The sequence below is a fragment of the Protopterus annectens genome, chromosome 6.part0, assembly GCF_019279795.1.
Source record: "Protopterus annectens isolate FY-2018-M chromosome 6.part0, PAN1.0, whole genome shotgun sequence".
In the NCBI taxonomy this organism is placed as follows: Eukaryota; Metazoa; Chordata; order Ceratodontiformes; family Protopteridae; genus Protopterus; species Protopterus annectens.
In genome coordinates, this window is record NC_056737.1 from 1830206200 (window position 1) to 1830223699 (window position 17500).

The 17500-nt window shown below is 38.8% G+C and overlaps 1 protein-coding gene across 1 annotated transcript in view; it reads right to left on the reverse strand.

The window, feature by feature from the left end:
- Positions 1–17500, reverse strand: part of VPS45 (vacuolar protein sorting 45 homolog) — a 1242679-nt gene that overhangs the window by 897931 nt on the left and 327248 nt on the right. The gene's annotated exons all lie outside the window — the stretch shown is intronic.

Sequence of the window (17500 nt, forward strand, 5' to 3'; positions counted from 1 at the left end):
GGAAGAAAAATCCACTAAGAGAAAGTACAACCAGCCTGAAAACTCCTGTGATGGCTTTCTGGTAACAATGGCTAAAACCCTGACTGCTATCAAGTGTAGGTAAGCTATCACTACCCATTGAATATGTGGTTTTGTCAACTCTTGCAGTGTAGGAGAGTTTCCTCTTTAGTTGCTGTTGTGGGACTGTCAAATTAGTGTGCCAAAGCCCACAAAGTTAGAGTTGTTTGTGCTAATGACTGGTGCAGTGTCCTGGTATTATCAGCTTGCAATAGCTGCTTCTACGTTCACGCAATGAGCTTTGGTAAGAGAAGTGGATTGTGTTTTTCATATTTATAGGATCCACAAGCGTTTCAAGGCTATTTTAGTCTAATGATTATATAATGCCTTGCCAATATTCACCCTCAGGCTTTACCTCCTTTTTAAAGGAAGGAGAAGCCAGTTAGCTCTGGGACAAATTTGAGAGCAGTTGCTCAGGCTTGACATGAAGAGAGAGATATAACATCAGGTTGTTTAACCTGCAGAGGACATTTATTCCCAAGAAAGGGAAAGAGTTGGCAAAAGAATCTCTCTCCCTTGCATTCTGTTTGTCTGCTGATGAACGTTCAAACCTCTGGCCCTACTGTTATAACTGGACTGTTTGCCTTAGTGAGATATAGGAGGTTAAGGGCCACCGGATCTCAAATGGCATGGCAAGTGAATCACTGATCATCCTACAGAAGGCTATAAGACACCAAAGTACAGGGACATGGTTTTCAGACACTCCTGACAACTAAGGTACTTAAGACCACAAAGCTTATTTTGTTAGGAACCTCTGAGGCTATTAAAGATTGTGTAGATGCAAAGTGAGATACATAATGAATAGAGCTCTGTACTCTATAATGCATCTGATCAGTACTGAATATTGCAAACAATAAATCTATAGAGCTAGTTGAAATACTTTTGGCTACTAGTTCTGATAAGTAGAAGGGTTTATGGACAATAGCTGTCACATGATGATAAAAAGAGAGGGAGCTGCTGACCTAAGCTTCCTGCTCGCTGGCTATCTTTTCACTTTGTAAAGGTGTTATTTACACTGTACTTTGTGGGTGACTTCTGTTTTCTGAAACAAGCAGTACTAAACATTTTCCATACACCAAGTTTTAGCTAAGGTGATCTCTTTCTGAAGGGTGCAGATCCCTGTAGGGGTTTTAAACATTGCACCCAGTTCGTAGTTCTTGGTAAATTTGGTTAACAAAAGGTCCTGGTTAACATTCCAAGATTGGAGAAGAAGTTGCCAAACAGAAAAGGACCTGTAAGGATCTATGTTTCAAGGACAAGATCACTGGCAAAACAGTAAAACTCCAGTGAAGACATTCACTACAGTGTGTGGTATTGCAAGCCTGTAGTAGTTGCTTGTGTTTTCTTGTGATGAATTGTCATGCCACTGTGTGCAGGTAGCAATATGTTGAATGTTCAGTACATCAGGATTGATAAAAGTGAGGTAAACTAAGGTCTTCATCAGCATATACATATGTAACCCTGTCACTAAGAGTGCTTGATATTAATCTGTAACAGGTATGCTCGAGGGGCTAACTGAATGGATGGCTGACACTGGCTCACCCATCCTGGGGTTTAGAGCTGCCTGATCTTCTGCAGTGATGCTCATTAGCAAAAAGTAACAGAATGCACCAGAAGCACTGGGTCACCGTAACATGTGCCTTATGTGTAAAGGAAAGCATGCATCAAATGTCTGTCACTGGAAGTCCTGTTTTGGTGTAAGGCAGCCAGGAGAGCAATGTGGGTTAGAACCCAAAAAGAAAAACCCTATTGCTACTAGTGAATGGAGAGCAGAGTCTGTAGAAAATAGGAAAGAGAAAAAAATGACAATAAAAAATATCTTAAAAACTCCTCATTTTTATACTAAAAAAATCTTCATGTAAAAGGCAGGCAGGAAATCACACATCCTGCAGACATTGCACTCCGTTAACTATGGCTATGGTCAATTTCAACACAGCTGTGGTTCCTTTACTTCAAAAGATACCTGCAGATGGAATCACTTATGAAATATGGTGTCAGTTATGTAGGACAGAATCACTTCCTGGGATCAGTAAAGCAGCAAATAAATATCAGACTACAAATGACTGACACCAAATTCACAGTTACCACTAGATGTCACATTCAAGTTCTACGCATTAAAGATACAGGCTTAAGGATCATGAGCAAAAGCTTGAAACAGAAAGCAACATCTGCATTCCATTTCCATCTTTATTAACAGACTAATATGCTCTAGTGGTTACTTTTAGACATACTTTTGCTAACAAAACAATTTTATGCAAAGGTAGACTTTTAATAAAAACCCCGCTCTGTTACTGCCAACATTTGCACTTCTCCTTGCATGTGAAGAGTGCACACCTTGGTGATGTGTCAGTTTGGTTGTAAAAGTGCAAGTCTTCCTTTTCCACCTTTACAGGATCCTGACATGCCACAGCTTATTATTCTGGTGCAAGTAACAATTGTACTTAGTATTACTAGTAGTTACATGTTATTGTCCAACTAGCTGAAAGGCATTTTAGAACTTACACACTTTGCTTCCTTTATTAGTTTCTCTTTTACCCAGATGCTGGTTGTGCGCTCTCTCTCTCTCTCTGGAGCCCAGTATATCCTATTCTCCAACTATATCCTATTCTCCAACTGCATCATCAAAGCAAACAACATGATGTGATTGCATGAAGTAGTACAACTTACATGTAGCAGACATGCAAAAACAATTTTTTTTTATTTTTAGTTTTAAATGTATACGCATTTTTAGCTTTTTTAACTTTAGCAAACTTCAGAACAAGAATTCATTCTAAATAGCTTAACTACTTTGACAATTTCATCAGGTTTTAAAAATGTTGTATATAATAAGTACATCAGGATAATACAATTGCAGGTAGTACTTTGGCTTGCAAGAAAAAAACATGAAAAACAAGGGATTTAGTTCAAAAAAGTTCTAAAACATCTGCTTAAGACCTGGACCTGTCACTATAGTAAGTCTAGTACAAATCACCCTCCCCAATCTACTTCTCACCCCCAGCCTATCTATCCTCTAATACCACTCCACTACATTATTTTCTACTACAGCCTCCTTATTAATTCTTAGCATCTCTCAGCTTTTACTCCCTTAACTTCTACAACTAATCTGCACAATGCTGATTCATGTCCAACCTGCCATGACAATACGTATTGACCTACTTGTTTACCACATCTTTTTACATCCAATATCCTACTTGACTGTTTGCATGTAAACCTTAATGCATGTATTTTCTCTCTGTATGTGAGCAATAGTGCATTTAAATCTATTGTATTTTGCGAGTAATTTTCATTTTCTGTAGGTTTCAACTGTATAAGCCTAAGAGTTGTAACAATGCATTTTGTTTCTTCTGTGGATCTTTTGTCCCCAGGCCTCTGCTGCAAAAAAGGCACTAGCTCAGTTGGACTTTCCCATTTAACAAATGTCAAGTAAATAAATACAGACAGTCAAACCAAGGTATGAAACAAGCAAGTGTTAAGAAAACATCCTGGAAAGGCATAGTTTATCTGTGGCCCCACTTATGCAGCTCAACATATCAATGAAACTAGGAGAGAAGGTACAAACCTAGAGCTCCTTAAGGAAAAACATGCACCCAGGACATCAAGTCCAAGAAGGCTGAAATAATGAAAAAATGTGTACCATTTTGGCAAAAAAAAAAAAAAATTAATCAGAAGGCTTGATCCCCTCCAGACAGTAAATACAGCAGGTGGATATGGTAATTTTTGATATTTTACACAGCAAAACTGTGGTAAGGAACATTTATAGGGCTATAAAAATCATGCAGATGTCTTTTCAGATTTTCATGAAAACCTGTGCAGTAATGGAATATCTGAATGCTGGTAGAATGTTACAACAAAAAAATGAAGCCACTTAAAGATAAGAAACATAGAAAGAATGAGGCACGTTAATGAATTCTAAAAATTACTCTGTTTTTTCAATGAGTCAGACTAAATCACTGGATTTGGAAGCACAAAAATTATACATAAGGCTCATACTAAAAACAAAGATCAGCATTTTACTTATTTGCATGGTAAGTGAATAGGCTATCAGACCCAAAAAGAACAAATTTTCACCAATGACCTTGGATTTGCAAATTCAAAATCCTAGAGTCACCACTCCAGTCTTGTTATGCTTTTAATGTGTGACAGTGGCAACAACCATATTTAAGATCCTTCTACTACTTATGATTTACCATCAAATGAAAAAAAACACAACTGCCAGACAACACTAAAATATTCCAAGTATAGCTTAAAAACGTATCTAAAATATCATCAAAACAACTTGTGTCATTATTAGGATTAATTTTTATTAGAATAAAATTGCCCTCAAATACCCAGTGGAGGATCCATAAACTCACTCTGCAAGATGCAAACAAGTTCGTATGTTCCATTAATAGGCAATGCTTAATTTGTTATCTTAAAACAAGAAGTCTCTGGACAGCGTTATACAAAGCAAGCCATCATTCATTTACACAACATTCAAATTCATAAATGTACAGAATATACAAACAACTGTCAAACAAATATCAATAGTTGGCTCAGCACAGGAAGCAGATGTATGCAACTCACCCATGAGAAATGTAGCTGTAGAAAGTGCAGTTGTACAAGTAAACTTAACATAAAAGTAGATTTTGATGGACTTACAATACTGCACACTGATCAACAACTTAAATTCAGCTCTCCCAGTGTGAAAAATAAGAAACTGAAAGATATGGGCTAATAATTCTGTCAGCTTTAGTAAACATCAGTTACTGGCTAGTAAGTACACTGCCTGGATGCCAGCAGAGAAGAAACTTTAAGAGAGCCTGACAGAAAATCAGCTAGAAAGGGTGAAGACAAAACAGTGACTAGGAACAATCCCACAGCTGTTCAGCAAAGAACAGGACAAGCTCCAGCTTTGGTAGAAGAGACAGGTTCCAGTAATTTAAAAGAAAAAAAATAAACCAAATATCAGAGCTGATCAAAATAAAAGAAACACTGAAGGAGAATATCAACTCAAAAAGTCTAGAAAAAATGGAAGAAGTTTTAAACAGCTGTTCAGATGAACTGATAAAACTGCAAAAAATCAGAGGTCAAAATGAAAAGGCTGGATAAGTATTGAGGCGTCTCAAGTAGAGTTGTTTCAAAAAATGGAAGAATTAGAGGACACAGTACACAAAGTAAACCAGAGATTTTTTGATCTACTAGAGAAACTGGAATGAACAGACTGTATTAACTTTATGAAAGCACAAATAAGCAACTTGACAGGTATTCCATGAGGAACTGAAAGGGCACACCAAGTGTATGCTCCAAACCTGACCATGAGAAAGTGGCCAGGACCTGAATTAGTAAAGATGCAATCATACCAGCAGAAAGACTTGATACTGATAAAACCGTTTCAGAAGGGCAAAGTATTAAAAATTGGAGACAGCAGACTGTTTATGGAAAATGATTATTCAATGTATACCAGACAGAAGATAATCCAGTTTATCCCAGCAACCAGGGAATATCAAGAGGCAGGTGTGAGATTCCTGTTGCTGTATCCAGCTGTCTTCAGAATATTTTTTCCTGGAGGATCAAAGACATTTTTTATGCAGGACAGGCTGAGGGGGAAATACAAAAGTTTATCCAATAAAAAGTGAGACATCAAACAGAAGGGGGACTCTGCTTTTCATTCTTCTAACAATAACTCACAAAGAGACTTTGCCAGTTAACTCTTTTCCAATGTTCCAAAGGAAAATGCTTGAGAAAAAGAAAAAAAAAGGCACTGGAGTTGCCTAGAAGAACAGGAGTACCTTGGACTTGAACCCGAGACTGGTGTTGGAAGATGGAGATGAACACAAAGACCAGCAACATTGAAACTAGTGAATAAACGTGAAATTACAAAACATCAACCACATTTGCGAAATATGGCTTTAACAAGAAAATGTTGCTGCAAAAGACTGCACTTTTGTTGACTTTGTTAAACTTGTGGGTGGAATGAAAAGCATATACACTACTTCATGTCATTAACATTTAGGAGGACATTTAAAAGAAAATGAAAGTACCTTTACTAAAAACAGTATTTGTATAAAACAGTTCCTGATATAAATTAAACGTTACATAGTAAAACAGAATTGTACAGTATGTAGTCAGGGGGTACCTACAATTTGAGGGAATGCAGTGAGTCTTTTAAGTGATTGCTTCATGTGATAAAGTTACTAAAGTAAACATACTTTTTGGTTTAAAAATGTAGGCATTACAAACCAAAAAGGGAAGAAAGACTTGACAAAAGCATATTTAGGTTAATAGACTGCAATCTTGGTCTGCTTAGGTGGGGAAAGGGGAGTAAAAATGCAGTGATTATAATATATGTAGAGATCAGCTGCTTTCGCTTTTGCATTGGTGAATGGATTCAAGCCCTTGGCTTAATCAAAAAAGCATGCAGGATTGAAAAATAAAAAAAACATGGTGAATGCATTCTCTTTCTTTTAGCAACTAAATGTTCACTGTGAATTAAGAAGTCTGCAGCTCAGGGCAGTTGTACATTCTGTTCTTATGTTTCTATGTAGACAAGCTGATTACAGGTGCAGACAATAAATCTTGAGAGTTCCAAACATTGTGAGAGAAATGTAAAATTAAAAGGTACAAGGGCAAGCAATTCAGTAAGAAATAAAGCTTTGGAAGTGAATAAGAGAAAACAGTTTCCTGGGCAGTCTAAACACTTCAATACATTTACTAGAACAGTGTATAATATAGTTTATTTAAAGATAGCCAATGCGTTTTTGCTTAGGGCTAAAAGTCAATGCTTCCTGAAAGCATACAAGCTGTTTTTCACATCTGGGAGGGGAAACAGAGATAAGAAAAGAGCAGGCAGCAATTAGTATAACTGGGAGCATAGGCTGTTATATGCACTTTAAAAGGGATAACCTTAATTTTGGATTAAATAATACCTGTTGGTACAGTTGTCAGTTTGGGGCAATTGTTCCTAACAGGATGGTTAATCTTCATTATTTTAATATGTAAATTGTTTTGTGTTTGTTTTAAAGGACAACCGCGCCCTCAGACTCAAAAAAAACATATTAATTTCATCATGGTTTGATGTTTCCTACATTTTAATAGCACTCTGAGACTATTTTGAGCTTTTTAGATATTTTTAGATGCAATTTCTGACTCTGACCACATGGGTCTGGCATATTGAAAAAAATCAGACTGTTTACTCTGCCTCTAAGTATCCCAGAATGCATTATTTGTCTCCAAAAAAATGCATCAGATCTGCCGCGTTTTGCCTTAAGCTGCTGTCACTTCATTGACTTAACAGGCATTCACTGCAGTCTTAAAATCCCCTACTTTTGGTTAAAATGTTATCCTTTTTCAATGACCACTTAAAACACAAGCAGTGCAAATGCTACAGAACAGAACTGAAAGGTGCATTTTCTAGCTCTTTCATCTTAGAAATGCTAAATTGCTTTCTTTTGTAAAGGCTGAAATCTAGCTCTTCAAGCAATCTCCCCTCTCACTTCACACCTACCTTCCCTAGCTGTCAAAGAGCCAAGGGTAATTTGACCCATTATCTGCATGTGATTGACAGCTCGTCACAGCAGGTGACCAGAGTAATGTACTGTTTGCTTATCAGCCTTTTCCTCCTTACAGTGGGAGACTTTTTTTGTTGCACTACTCCTGTCAAATTTAAAACCAAGCTACATAGCACTGGCAATAATCCCTGCTTTGCAAAGCAATCTGCCACTTATTTTCCCTTCCTGTTTAAATAGCTAACAAATGATGCACTACAAACTTGAAATATTTTAGACTTGCATGACAGCACCCACATGCTTTTTTGAGTCAATATTTAAAAAAAAATTATGGTAGTGCATACACACACGCAGACACACACACTGCTTTACTTCTACAATGATTTAGATTTTATTTTTACATTTTATAGCAGTGTACTAACCAAGCAGAGAAATCTGGTTCAAAAGCAAGAATAAATTGATCCTGAAATACCTATGAACCTCAGCGCAAGAAATTAGGACAAAGCCATACATAGAAGTGGGACAAAGGCACAAACGGAAAAGCGCAGTCCGGGTCTGAACTGTCTGCAAACAGCTACAGTTAACTTTGAGTATGTGTCTACCTGTTTGAGCCAATATTAATTTTCCCTGGAGAGCACTCTGCTTTGGCTTGTAAGCAGCCCCCCCACACACACACACACACACACACACACACACACACACACACACACACACACACACACACACACACACACATTCCACTTTCTCTTATTCCCTTCTGTTAGCAAATAGTATCCGCCATAACTCATCAATACTGTGTGTTTGTAAATTTAAACTATGACCACAGTAGCCTACTGATACAAGGTTATCCTGTTTTTCCACCTGAGAAATTAAGAAATGACTTAGTTTCAGAGCAGTCCTTGGTCAATTGTGATTGTTTCTTAACACATACTTGCCTTTGCTTTGTAATTGTTTCCAGCCCCCTCATACGAGCAACTAACAGGGTCTCTACCCGCTTTGCTCCCCACCCTGCCCCCCTATTCCCTCCTGCCCCAGGTGGTCCCACCTTTATTGGACTCAAAACCCCTCCCATCTTTCCAATAGCCAACCACAGCGCTAACCCAACACTACCTCCTCCATCTTCCCACTACTATCACCCCTCCTCAACTAACATGTACCAGCATACATTACCTATGCTCACTGCATGCACTCTCCTTGCATATCTTACATCCTACTAAAGCTCCATCATTCCCCCACTCAACCACTACCACTGTACTACTACTCATACCACCACTCATGTCTCACCCTCACTCAACTCCCCTCCCACCAGCTCAAGAACCATCCCTATGCACCCCCCACATATTCTACCAACTATATTACTCAAACATAAAGCAGCCCTACAACTTAACATAGTAACCCTCCCACCATACCTAGTACCCACAGAGCACAATCATAAAGTTCCCCTTATAAACAAGCACATTCAAAAACTGAGAAAACTAATAATCTCAGTAGTAACTAGGAACTAGGTTCATACTAGGCTAACTTCCCTTGCGAGCCATTGTAAGCCTAACCAATTACCCCTTGTGAGACTCAAACCCTGCACCTTGTGTTTGTAAGGAAAACACCTTAACCATTAGGCCACCCTCCCAATCGCAAAAATAAATTCCCACTGCCAGTCTCAAACCCAGGACCTTGGTAACATTAGTCTCTATGACCTACCACTAAGCCATGACTGCCATGCATATCAAAACTAGCCCTAAGTGGAGACATCCACCCCAACCAATTACTGCCCCGTAGCTATTCTCTCTACACTCTCCAAAATACTAGAGAGACGCATACACTCTCCGGTCTCAGACTACCTCCTTACTAACAACCTCCTTTCCAGTACTCAGCATGGCTTCTGACCAAACCATAGCACCACCACTGCCTTACTCTCCTTTACTAACACTATCCTTCAGCATAAAAACAATGGCTATCTCTCCTCTGCTACTTTCCTAGACCTATCTAAAGCAATTGACATGGTCCCAAACAAACAACTTATCTCTGTCCTCAATAACCTATCCTTCTCACAATCAGTCACCAACTGGTTTCAGATTTACCTGTCTGACCGCCAACAATCCGTTGTATGGCAGAATGACATCTCCCCAACTACCTGTCTCCATAGGGGTTCCCCAAGGATCCATCCTTGGACCCCTACTCTTCTCTGTTTACACCAATAATCTAGCCTCTGCCACCAAACATGGCACACTCATACAATATGCAGATGACTCAACCATCATCTGCTTAGCCCAGTCCCTACCGAAACTGCAAAAAGTCACACAGGAAGCCTTTTCCTCTGTTGAAACATGGTTATCTGATGCCCAATTAATACTCAACCCAAACAGAACTAAACTACTCATCTTCCAACCCACCAAACATACTCAAAACAACTCTCACTTTAACAACACAGCAAAAGACAACACCATTATATACCCAACTGAACACACCAAATTGCTAGGAGTGGAAACAGAAAATAAACTAATATTTGACATTCACATATCCATGACCATAAAAACTTCCACAAAAAACTAGGAGCATTATACAGAAAAGAGCAATTTCTCACCAAAGCAGCAAAGATTTCAATAGCAAATTCCCACCTTATCTCCACCCTACTTTATGCCTCTCCAATATATACCAACCTAAGGCAATGTGGTCTAAACAAGCTAGAGACCTGCTACAACAAAAATCGCCAAATTCGCCACAGAGGCATCCTACCGTAGTCACCACTGTCTCTCACTTGCTGAACTGGGCTGGCTTGAACTCCCTCACCTGCTTCAGTGGTATCAACTCTCACTCGCCCACAAACTAGTAAACCATCCACTAAATGTCCCATCTCTCCAGAATCTACTCCAACCCTAATCGCACCACCAGACCACTAAGATCCAGCAACAAAAATCACTTGCAGATCACTAAAGCCAATAACTCTGCTGGTGAAGCACTATTCTCTTGCGCCATAGCCAAATTATGGAACTCACTCCCACCCACAATTACCTCCGTACCATCATGCACCCACTTCAAAACTTTATTAAAAGCGCAACTAAAAACATGCTGGCTATGCCCTTGCAACTCCCAGTCTAATATCATCCACCCCATCCAACCACTACCTTTCTTTCCACTCCACTAACTACCTTGATTATAGCAAGCTCAGATGCTCATAAGCCTAGTACTTATTATACAGCAAGAACTTCTCATTGTAACATTTATTAATGTCTGTTATGTACTTCACAGATAAAGATTCTATTTGTCTATTGATGTACTATGTTCTTCATCTGTAAATATGTTGTAAGTAAGTGCTATGTTAAATTGTTAATCATTATAATCCAATGTAACTACTGTCTATTTTACTGTGGAGCTTTTCTCCCTGGGCCTACGCTGAAAATAGACCTACATCCAGTCTGACACTCCCGGTCAACAAATATAAATAAATAAATAAAATAAATAAATAAATAGAAGTAGGATTATTGCTCCTATCAAATTAGGAAAGATTATGAAATAGTAGGTCTTGCATTAGTATGAATTTTCAAAAGGGTATGAAATTTGAAACTTAAATGTCTGTCATTGATTTCATTCTTCAGTCTCTAATGATTTGGCAGCAATTGTCCCAAAAAAAAAATATTTGATTCAAAAAGATAATAGCCACACAATACAGCTGGGAACCTGTCAAAGAAGGGGCTCCTTTTAATATTAGTACTACTAACTTGAGCATCTGACAAAATAAAAAAAACATGCATTTATGAAATGAAAGTTATCCCTAACTGGATTATTACAGTTAATGGTAAACCCTCCATGTTTTCTTATTTCTGGGGAGGGATTATTAGGGGGAAGAGCAACATTTTGAGCCAAGTTCAGGGACAGTTGAGAGGTTGGGATATGCCTAATTCTAAAAAAGCAATTTATTTGCATGTACCTAGCAACCTGTTAATGCAGGAAATCTGGACAAGGCAAAATATATGTGGAAGGACATCAAAACAGTACAAAAAATTGATCTTGTATAAACTGAGAGAGCTGATCGAATAACAGATCTTGCTTTAGCATGCATTTTTCTGAAGGTTATGAAGGCAGAAACTCAGTGTCTCATTTAGTGACTTTATTCCGAAAGAGTTTGACTGAAAACCACAAAAATTGGGACTAACAATCCAAAAATAAGAAGCCTTGCTTGCAGTCACACACACTCTTGCCCCCTTGCTTGCAGTCACACACACACACACTCTTGCCCCCTTGCTTGCAGTCACACACACGCACTCTTGCCCCCTTGCTTGTAGTCACACACGCACTCTTGCCCCCTTGCTTGCAGTCCCCCACACACACTCTTGCCCCCTTGCTTGCAGTCACACACTCTTGCCCCCTTGCTTGCAGTCACACACACACACACACTATTGCCCCCTTGCTTGCAGTCACACACACATGCACACTATTGCCCCCTTGCTTGCAGTCACACACACACGCACACACTTGCCCCCTTGTGGACACACACACACACACTTGCCCCCTTGCGGACACACACACACTTCGACCTTGCTTGCAGTCAGAATCTGGACATTGCAACAGCACTGAAACAGACATTCAAAGATAACACATGTAGCCAGTGGCAGTCTAAGTTTCACTTTCAGTTAGTGATATTTTAAAATTCTCAGACCCTTTGCACACGAGAAATGCACATGTTGTTGAATACACCTTCCTGATTGTATATAATTATATTCCTTGTACAATGCAGTCCAGTTTTAGTGGGTGTTTTATATTTACTGTTTCAAACATTTTTCCTGAAAACAGTGCAACAAAATGCATGCACCAATAATGACAATACTGCCCAGTTCTGAATATTTCCATCACAAGTGTAGTCAAACTTCTACAGTCCACCAGTATCAGTAAATACGCACAATTTCTGAAGCAGTAAACGTCCTGTAAATAATTCCACATTAAAGCGATCTGCAACTAATGAAGCGGTTGCTGCTAGCCAAAAATTAGATGTCATGTCATCAACAAATAATGTCATAGTTGCCCTTTTTGAATAATTTACTTATCTTACACAAGAACAATAAGCTGGTAATACTGCAGTAGGGAATGGATGACAAACTTCTTCACCAGAAAGGCTTGCATCATCCACCCCATTTGCAATGCAGTACAGTTTCACAAATGCATCTATGTGAGTAGAAACCACAGCCTTCTGCATCAAAAGCAAACAACCTGTTGTGATATTAGCAAAGCAAGCAGACATAAGCAGCACTAATAATTGTTGTAGCCCTGCATCTCTAAGCTCCCTGTAAAATCTACTCAATCAGTTGTATCTATGAACTTCACAGCACAAGAAATCTTGAGAGGCAAAATTTCCCCCTTGCTTGCAGTCACACACACACACACACACACACACACACACACACACACACACACACACACTTGGCCCTTGCTTGCAGTCTCACACACATTTGCCCCCTTGTTTGCAGTCTCACACACACACTTGGCCCCTTGCTTGCAGTCTCACACACACAATTGCCCCCTTGCTTGCAGTCTCACACACACACACAATTGTCCCCTTGCTTGCAGTCTCACACACACACACACAATTGCCCCCTTGCTTGCAGTCTCACACACACACAATTGCCCCCTTGCTTTCAGTCTCACACACACACACAATTGCCCCCTTGCTTGCGGTCAAACACACAATTGCCCCCTTGCTTGTGGTGTCACACACACAATTGCCCCCTTGCTTGCGGTCACACACACACTTGCCCCCTTGCTTTTAGGTCACATACACACACACGCACACACACTTGCCGTTTGCTTGCATTCACAAACACACACACACACACACACACACACACACACACACACTTGCCCCTTGCTGTATCCTATGGACATTAGAAGGCCTCCAGCTGAAGGCACTACATATGTTACCTGTATTTTTTAGCAAGTTCCTCCTCCTATTTTATTTCTTCTCACTCAGAGCCCCTACCATGATAGTGTTATCCCTGGCCACAAAAAAAAAATGGTTGCAAGGCATGTACTTCACTACCAGAAAACTAAGATCAGAAAAGCTTACCAGCCTTAGAGATTTTATCAGACTTTGCTTCTCAGTGGCTTGTGTGCTATACTCACTCACAAAATGTTATATTAACAGGCAGAATATCACTTTGCAGACTAAAGAAATAGTATTTTGTCTACCAAACTTTATAACAAAGTCCAAATATATGCCATGCTGATTCCATTATTTCAATAGGAATTGGCAGCAACTCTCACTCAAGGCATGCTGCTTAGCAGCTTTACAATGAGTAAGCTGCAGTGCTTGTACAAGCAGCAAAATTCCTCATTTCCTTTCCCATCTATCTTCTATTTCTCTCTTATTTCCCTTACGTTTTTCATTAATTTAAAAACAAAACACGCAGGCTCAAAGAATATGATAGCAACCGTGACATTAATCTTACAAGAACCTGCGCTCTATGTGTAACGGAGCATTGTGAAGTGTCTGAGGCTACTTCTAAACTATGGACACATACTGATGGACAAAATGTTGAACCTCTATATTGCCTACATCACTGTATATTTACCTGCTATAATAATCTTACATGGGAACCCAGAAATGCACTTAGCTTAGTTGCATGAAACAAGTATAGCTGCAGAAACTACCCCTGGACTACTACCACTCTCTTGTTGACTATTCATAAGTATGTTTACAGGCTGCAGAATTACTCAATAAATAAGTTTTATGCCTAATGGCTCCAGCGTCCACATTAAAATAATTTCATTACCCAGCTAACGGGGAAAAAAAAGGTATTATTCAGCTGTGGCAAAGTTTCAAACAGGTAGCAGGTTTGATGGCACACACACTAAAACGGAGCAAGCACAGTAGCATAACAAATAAAACGGAGCAAGCCCAGCAGCATAACCAATAAAACGGATTACTAATATTAAAAAAAAAATAAAAAACATGACAAGACCGAAATGCGAAGCTCAACAACAGAAACAAACAGCTGAAAACATTACAAAACATCTGCAGCATGCAATCACGAAGTACGAGGCATCAACAAACTAAAGAAAACCAAATACAGCTACAAATACAGCAAGGTTTTTAAAAAAAACACACCAGCAACCACAATCATGAAGCACAAGGCATCAACTAAAGAAAACCAAATATAGCTATAAATACAGCATAGTTTTTAAAAAACACCAGCAAGCAACTAAAAACACTAGACAGTAATACAATTACTACAAGCAGCAATACACTTACTTCAGAAGGAAACCCAAAGGCAGCAAGCACAGAAATACAGGCCGACTCAAGAATACAAAAGACGCCAGCATTAAACATAACCAGGGAAATATAAACCCTGGATCAAAACGAAAATAAGTAGGCCAAGCTAAAAATGCAGCTGCGAAAGGGAAGCACATGGCACCCTTACAAACAGAAAAAGATTAACTCCACTAATGTGCAATTAAAAACTTGGGAGGACACAATATAAGGGCTAGGGAGGCATAGAAACAGGGACAGATTACATTTAGGATAGACTATTAAGAAGTAATAAGTAATAAGACTTACCTTACTTATGAAGTAGCAAAACACTGGTGAAGAAGAACTGCTTCACATGAATAGAGTCGACCAGATTTGCTAACACAGAAAAGGAGTTCCACACAGCACCTAGTCCATTTATTAGGTTAACAGTGGGCTGGGAAAGGCAGTGTTGACATCACAATGTGGGAGGATCACAGGGATTCTGTACAGCATGCAAATAAGGCAGTGTTTACATCACTTTGGGGGAGGAAACCTCCCAGGATCTTCAGCAAGAGCTATGGCAGATGTGACATCATTATTTAAGAGACGACTAGACAGTTTTCATCTTGGTTTTAAAACTGAAAGTCAAACAGTACGGAAAAGTATGAAGCCTAAGCAGTAAAAGAGAATAGTGGATTTTTTTTAAAGCTGCGGTTATGTTTTTTTGAGGCTGTATCACATAACAGGATTTTAGAGAGACATCAGGTAGAGATATTTGATTTGATATCCCGTTGTTTTCCTTTAAGTTAATAATTTATGGGGAATGTTCTGAAGGTGCATTTGTTTTTCTTTTTTTTTTGAGGGTTTTCTTAAAAACAAATGATCTTGAAAATGTGACATGTTCAAATGGAGATGACAAGAAACAACTGCATAAAATATTAATCAACCAAACATTAGTGGGAGCATGTTGGAAACAGTAATGTCAAAAACCTGTCCTGTATAACAGGTGGGAATAATGACGTCTTACCATAATGACTACACTATCCATATTATTGTGAAATGTAAACAGCCTCACAGGTATAGACAAAAAGGTAAGAATACAGAATTATATTAAGAAATCCAAAGTGCAAATAGCAGTGCTGAGGAAGACACATTTGGAAAGACATGATCATGTCAATTTGATAAAGAAAGGATTTCAGGATGGATATTCATCAGAGTATCAGGGACAAAGGAAAAGGGAAGTATTTATACTAATTGGAAAGGGAGCTCAAATATAGTGATAGAAGAAGAAAAAATGATAATGGTAGATTTCTGGCAGTAAGGAGCTACTGGCAAGGGAGGAAAATTACGATGCCATATATTTCTATTCCATCTAAAACTGCTATTATGGAGCTTTTAAAAATTTTGGAAGATCTAACCAGGTTTCAGTGGGGATTATTACTTATAGGTGGGGATTAGAACATGATTTGCAACAGTGAGGATCTATCTGGTGGACCTAGAAGGGAAACTATAACAAAAGAGGGTAGATTTCTGAAGAAATTTATGAAAATATTTGGAATGTAAAATGTGAATTCAGTAGTAGGAACTCAGAAAGAATTTACATATTATTCCCCAAGGCATAACTATGCTAGACTAGACAAAAAAGAAGTTATGTACACACTACACTGTTCCAGCTGTTGTCCATTCTCAAACTTCCTCAACATTTGGGTTTGGTTCAGACTCTGGTGTTACTTTAGCTCGTGGCTACCTGACAACTCTTGAACTCCTCCCTTACCCATAATGCACTATCCCCTAACATACCTCAGATCGTTTGCTAATTTACATAATCCAAGAAATATTGCTATTATTATCCTGGTAGAAGAAACCAATATCTGGAGTTTCTCCGTAAGGAACAGTGGTGTCCTTATAAGCTCTTGCTCTTCTAGAAGTCATTAGTTGAAAAGGTAGGGGATTGGTGAGAGGGTAATTGAGGACGAATGAAAATGTACAACACAGATGGAGTGTTATGGTGAGTTCATACCTTCTTTACCTGATGTTGTTAATATTCATTCATTCTTCATCATTTGGGACAGAATCCCTAGCTATCTAAAAACCTAGGTGAACTCTAAGGAAGGCTATTCCTAAGCACAGCTGAACCAAAGATTGCTCTTCCCCTCAAGATCACATACAATTTGTAATGGGTAATAAGGGTATGAGGATTAGCCCAAGTTGCAGCTGCACATATGTCATCCATGGAAGCCCCAGATAAAAATACTGAAGATGGTGCTATGGACCTGGTTGAATGGGCTCTTAAAGGTTTTGGTAAGGAAAGACCCAGCTTGTTGTAGAAAAATGATATATATTCCATAAGCCATTTTGCCAAAGTTAACTTTTTAACTGGCATACCCAAATTGGAATCCACTAAGAGACAAATTGATATGTTTTTTCTGATGTCCTTTGTTCTATAGAAGTAGAAACATAATTGTAAATGTCCAATAAGTGTAACATGTATTCACCTTTGTAAAATTTCAAAAGAAAACTAGCAGATCAATGGATTGGTTGATGGTTGATTCTAACACCACCTTAGGAAGGAAAGGAGGATTAGTTCATAATGCCACACTATCCCTATGAATAATCAAGTAGGGAGGCATAGAGGACAATGCTTGGAGTTCTGACATTCTTCTAGCAGAGGTGATGGCTACCAAAAATATAGTCTTCCGGGTCAAAAACATTAGACCACATTTTGCTGCTGGTTCAAAAG